Below are 7,193 nucleotides of genomic sequence, written 5' to 3' on the forward strand. Positions count from 1 at the left end.
GATGTAGGATTGATAGAAAAAGCACAAGTGACATATGTCAATTCCTTAGTAGGTCTCTTGTGTCTTGTTTAGCAAGAAATAAAACTCTATAGCCCTATCTACTACCGAAGCCGAATACATTGCGGCCAAAGCTTGTTGTGCACAAATCCTATGGATGAAGAACACTCTTATGGATTACAATCTTAAATTTAGCAATGTTCCAATCCATTGTAATAACACAAGTGCAATTAACTTGACAAAGAATCCAATTCAACATTCTAGAAGCAAGCACATAGAGGTAAGGCATCATTTTCTAAGAGATCATTCTAAAAAGGGGGATATTTCTATTAAGTATATCCACACAAATGATCAATTGGCGGATATCTTCACTAAACTCCTAAATGATGATAGATTTTGTGACATTAGGAGTGGACTCAACATTTGGAGTTTGGACCAAGTTAAAGAGTTAGAAACTGAAGCATGAATAAGTGATAATGTTCTCTTTCAATATGTATATATATATATATATATATATGTATATCAACCTTGTCTTGATAGTGACTACATGGTTCAAGATGATCTAACTTTAAAATTCACTCAATTGGTGCCCATAGCCTACTTTATTCAAAGGGAGAGTCGGTACCGTCACTTTAATTAAAACATTTAAGCCTTTGGCCAAGTGCCGTCGTCTAAATCATTGTTAAGTCATATGTGGAAATCATGCTTTGAATGTGTTATGAAAATCTATTATTTCTACTTGGAATATATGGGTATTGAATGAGTTTCTCATTATAAAGGGGATTCTCGGAACTCCGAGAATCGGTCCAGGCACGTTTAATGCCCTGGAACCAGTTCATTTTCCCATTTCTTTTCTTTCTTTCTTCTTTCCTTTTCTCCTCTCTCTCACACGTCTTCAAAACCCTAAATTCCTCCACTTGTTACTCCTTCCAAACCAACCCAAATCCACTCACCTCTCCTCCTTTGATTTTCCTCAAACCTCTCTCACTTCTTTCTCACTATTTCTTCCATTTAGGGCTATTTTTTTCCTAATCCTTTGCATTCTCTTTAAAACCCTAAAACCCTAGTTTTTCCAAACATGGCTCCTAGGACAAAGAACCTTAACATAGGAGGATCCTCGCAAGGACAAGGCCAAGATGATGAAGAGCCATCAAGGAAGAAAGCCAAGGCTCCGGCTATGGAACTGGAACACCCAATTCCTTTTTCAATAGCCCCAAGGCTAAGAAGTTATGGGAAGATGTGGGAACTCGTAGAATTCTCATAGGTAGATTTATCGACCCTGATATCCTTGTTCATTTTGACCTTAAAGCCAAATTTGATGCCCTACACTGGACACCCATTCTTCACATTCACGAACCCATTTACCCTCGATAGGTGCGTCTCTTCTACGCCAATCTCACCATTTCCCCTTCATACTTCAAAATCGAATCTAGGGTTAAGAAAACAACCATCAAACTCACTTATACCCAATTTGCTGAGATTCTAGGGATTAGCCCTGTAGGTCTTCTACACTATTTTTGGCCGGAAGATGGTACTTATTCCCTTGAAGATCTTGATCATGACGCTGTGTACGATAGGATCACCAAGCTCTACAAACCAAGATGCACGTGAAAGCTTCCAACCTCATTCGGATTGTGAAAATGCTTCACAATTTCATGTATAACAACTTCATCCCTCATGGTGGCATGACTGATGCTCTCAGGCCCTTGGAGGCCTATCTCTTCTATTGCATCCTCGAGGGTAGCTAGATTTGTCTTCCTTACATCATTTTTTGATACATGTTTCAGACTCCTGGCCGCTACCGATCTTCCTTGCCATATGGCATGATCCTCACCAGCGTGTTTCCCCATTTTGGTATCACTCTGGACGGTGAGATGACCACTCCTCCCATCGCTCCGTTCGAAGATAGGAAATTTAGACGGATGGCACTTGATCACGCAGAGGTTGAAGTTGTCTATGATGAATAAGACTCTGATGATGAAGAAGAAGAAGAAGAAGGGGAGGACCAGGATGCACAGGCACCAGTGGCATCACAGGATGTATCTCAGCTCTGCACTAGACATGATTTGGCCCACATGCAGGAGGCCATTGAGCGATCTATGGCTTCTCAGTTTGAGAGGCTTTCTACCCATGTGGACACTGAGATCTCCACTCACTTCCACACTCTGACCACTCACTTCAATGACCAGTGGACTACCTGCTACCAGTACCTATCAGGTGGTCAGTGGAGTCAGCAGCCGGGCAGTTCGTCCTTCACTCCACCACCTCATCCCCCGCAGTAGCTGGACTTAGTTCTCTGATGATGATGGGCCTCTTTTGCTTATACTGCTTAGTCATCCTAACATATGATGTATTAGGACTCTCTCTTTGGATGTTTAGGTGTGTTTGTATTTAACTGTTTGTATTTGGACATATGATGGGTCAGATCTTTTTGGATGATTGTATGGATCCTTTTTTATGTGACTGGATTTGTGTATATTTGGATGATGCTTGTATGGATGTCTACTTCCACCAACTCTATGTATGACACTTCACTTTCTATATATCTATTATGGTTTGTTCTGAGTTTGTGTTCATTGTTTTATATTCTTAGCCTCATATAATGTGTGGAGTGCTCATCATTTTTACATTATCCCTCTTGCATTGCACTTTCGTTGTCTACTTGGTTCTCATATACCTTCTTTCCTTTTGTTCAACCTTTTTCGTGATGACAAAAGGGGGAGAATATTTGAGCTCCCAAGGCATAATAATATGCATATATTGAGGGGGAGCAAACCTCCATGCTTATAATTTTGCTATCATTTTTCATTATTAAAATTTAATGCTTAAAATGGTCAATTAAATCATTCTCTTAGGGGGAGCATTAATTGTTCTATTCATTCCTTAAGGGGGAGCTCCTACCTTAAGAAAAATTGTCTTTGTCATCATTAAAAAAGGGGGAGATTGTTAGCCTAAGGGTTCAACAAGTACTCATTAACATGTTTTGATGATTAACAAACTGAATTTGTTATAAAAATGTTTTATGTATTAATGATCTCCATTGGCTAAGTGAATGTGGTCAAAGCATTAGTACCTTCAAGATTGCACAATAAATGGTCAAATCACTCAAGCTCAAGGTGAGATCAAAGACATGAAGAAGGCATCAACAACATAAAGGCATATCAAAGGCAAATCAAAGGCAAGACAAGGTCATTCAAAGACAAGGTTGAATTCAAGCCCAACAAGGATGAACATCAACTCAAAGGCTCAAGCTAGGTTCAAGCATCAATGGAGTTGATTGAAGACAAGTCAAAGCATCTTCAAAGTGCCAACAAGATTGAAGACCAAGCTAATTTTAGAATGTATATGGTCAATTATTCATAGTCTAGGTCAAAGGCACAAAAGGGAGTCAAAATCAACCCTAAATTGAACTTAAATGGTTAGTGAATGATCATGGTGGTGTCTTCACATATTACATTCCACTTAACAATGTGGAAGTGATTTCCGAAGGCCTAAAAACAAATAAGCAATTAATCTGGAAAACTGCTGAAATAGGCTTCTCAGAATCCGAGAATAATTCTCGCAGCTCCGAGCTCGCAACTCCTAGACAATTTCTCGGAGTTCCGACAAATTGTCCAGGTTCAAATTTTACACCGTAACGGTCCACTCAGAATTTTGTGCGCGGACTCTGAGAAGACCGTTGGGGAGTAAAACAAAGTCATAGTTCAATCTCCCCTATATATATGAACCTTGGGGCCTTTGGAAAAACACTTAATGAGATAACCTAACATTCGAAGAGCATTAAAAGGCATATTTACTCATTTCTAACAAGATTTTCACTCTCTCCTACTCTCTTGTGCTTTGACTTTAGATTGTTCTTGAGAGACCTTAGGGCTTTTATTTGTTCATCATTTCTTATGTGAGAGTGAGTGTTATTTACTTGTAATCAGCCTACTAAGAGGCAAGTAAGCTACATCTTCAACTCTTCATTATATTTGGCAACAAAGGGCGCCGTAGAACACCCTTGGAGCTCAAGGAGAAAGGAACGCCGTATTTAAGTTCCTTGGGAAGAAGATAGTGGATACATCAAGGAGACAAACTTGAGAAGAGTGAAGTAGGTCTTAGGTTTAAGACCGAACCACTATAAAAACCCTTATTTCAATCTTCTCGTCTCTTCCTCTCTTCGCTTGTGGTAAGTGCTTAACTCTTATCTTTGATCTTTAGTTTTAATTTTCTAAACAAATTAAAACTAGTGCAAACTAAGTTTTTAAATCCTTAAAATTTCAAAAGACACCCAATTCACCCCCCTCTTGGGTTGCTAAGTGAAATTTCAAATTTGCTCCTCCTTATTTATAGATTCATTTAGATTTTATCATATTGCATTTGATTTTCAATTTTATAAGCAATTATGATAAACAAATATATTCATAAATATATTTTATGAGAGATTCAAATATATTCACAAATATAAGCACAAGAAGTAAACTCTCCTGAATCATCTTAGTATAAGCTCCCCCTCAACATATGCTATTAAAATGAAATTATCTCAGTATAAGCTCCTCCTCAACATAGCATAGCATATTTGATATTTCTCCCCCTTTTGGCATCACCAAAAAGGGTGATCTCCAATTATACATATATAGATCAAGCATGCATATGGCATATTCATATCAAGATGAAGGCATAGAATTTACAAATGAAGTTTAAAAAGTGCCATTTTGACTATGAAGCCAATTCCAATCATAGATGATAAGTATACATTACATAAGATAGCACATAACACACCAACCATGAAAGAACATCAACCATGAAAAGAAAACAAACAATTCATAAGCAAATGAAGCACCAATCAATCAACGAAAGTGATTCATTTCCATTATGTCGTCTATAGGATATAAGCCAATGATTCAAAAAGTATATAAGCCAATGAAGCACCAAAGATAGGCAAAGTGATTCATTTCATTACTTCAACCAAGGATTAAATCAACCTCATCCACAATATAAAAGAAAAGTATATAAGCCCAATAAGTATAAAAACCATAACATAAAAAGTCTTATGGGTGATACTAAGTAGACATGAAGTAGGACCCGTAGACATTCATCTAAAGCACGAGCAAAAATCAATCTAAGCAAACTAAGACTATTGTGAGTACATGATCCAGTAGGAAACAAAACTATTCCTAAGCACATAGGAGCAATCAAAGTTTAAGCAGAGCTATTCATGAACTAAGTAGAGCTACTCTGCAAACCTTGAAGGCCTTCCATGATTATGTTTATCAAGTAGTAGGAGTATAATACACTTACAAATTCCATTTGTCATGCTAGAGTAATAGGCCAATGATGTGCATAGCATGGTAAGAGTTTGCTAAGAGTGAGATATACAATTACATATTTGAGTCAAATATTGGCCTTATCAAACTTTTGACTCCCCTTCTAAAAATGAATGAATTCTATTGAGGTTTATCAAGGAGGGTTGAGCCAATAATTACACAAGTGAACCTTTGGGCTTAAATATTGTATTTCAAAAAACATAGTACCATTGATAAGAGCATATACAACATTGACTCAAATCATTGCACACACACCTTCTAGCACACTATATTTTCACAATTTGCATTCATTTTAGCTTAGTTTGAACATTTGGAAAATATGATGTTTTGAAAAATTTTCGAATGTTGAAATTGAGAGATTTTGAAGTGAAATATGATCAACACCCGAATGAGTGAGTTTGATGAGTTTGAATGTGTCCACAACTCACCTATAATCTATTTGACTTGTTTGAGTAACAAATTTCAACGGTTGTGAAAGCATTCTCATTTTTGATGCATAGGTGGGTCTTTGAAGGTTTTGACCACAATTGGGGATTTGTGAATCCACTCAAGTTAGATGTGTTTCAATCATTTCACAAGCTTCATGGAGTTACAAATAACATATTTGATTAGGTCAAACCAAACTCATAAGTCAAAGATACGCAAATTTGATCAAAAAAGTTTTTCTTTTATTTGCCACTCCTTTATCTTGTTCTTCACTCCAAATGTCTAGGGCACATCTTATATCACACATTCTGTCTTCACTAAGGGGTTTAATGAAGATACTATTAAGTTGTACCCCAAGGTTAATGTATTCGAAATGTATGTCCCCCTTTTGAGTGAAAGATTTCTAATAAAGTGGTGCCTTATTTCAATGTGTGTTGTTCTTGAGTGTTGTATAGGATTTTTTTTATCAAGTTGATAGCACTAGTATTATCACATACGATGGGAATATAATTCAATTTAATATCATAATCCATGAATGTGTTTTTTATCCATAGGATTTGAGCATAATAAGCACCGGTTCATATCCCTATATATCTATTCATCTGTGGTTTTACCAAATTCATCAGTTTTATTCGTCTTATACTCATTTTTCATTAAGCTTGAGACTTTATCATATAATGATTCATTTTGTGGATCCAAATATGATATCATCCACATAGGTTTTCACAATAAGGATGTTTTCATCTTTCTTCTTGATGAAAAATGTTCGTCAATCTTCCTATTTAAAATACAAGGAATGTGTTGAGCATTTCATATCAAGCCCTAGGAGCTTGTTTTGATCTTAATAGAGCTTTATCTAGTTTGAAGACATCATTTGTAAGTTTTCTTTTTGTCTTCAAACTCAAGAGGCTTCTGAACATACATTTCCTCTGACACATGGATCTTACAAGGCATGATTCACAGGCTTATCATGAATATATCAAATAAACTTACTTGTTTTTACAAATCTTTGCTTGCATCTAGATTTGTAATGCCCTAATCTACCACAATAATCACATAAAAATGATGTGTAGGTAGATGGACAGGATGATCTACAAGACTGATGATGATGAGCATATTTTGTATTTTCTTGTAGCTTATGATTTTTCAATTCTAATATTTTATTCTTCAATCTCATCTCTTCAATTTCTTTTTCTAAAAGACCTATGTCATAAGATGAAGATGTTTTCAAATTTTCTTCTTCCTCTTTTAGGAGTTGATTTTCTCTCTTAAGATTCCTAATCTTTTCATTTAGCTCATCAATTTTATCACTAAATTTATCATTTTCTTTTGTGACTACATGATGCTCCTTTTTTAGATCTTCATATTTTCTTTTAAGGCTAGTAATAGTATTCTTTACGGTTTTGTTCTTTGATATTTGACTTTACCATTGTTCATGTAATTCTTCAAAGCTACTCAAGA

Source organism: Tasmannia lanceolata, unplaced genomic scaffold (genome assembly GCF_043159265.1).
Source record: "Tasmannia lanceolata isolate RefF3 unplaced genomic scaffold, GAP_Taslan_0.1 ptg000015l, whole genome shotgun sequence".
Taxonomy (NCBI): Eukaryota; Viridiplantae; Streptophyta; class Magnoliopsida; order Canellales; family Winteraceae; genus Tasmannia; species Tasmannia lanceolata.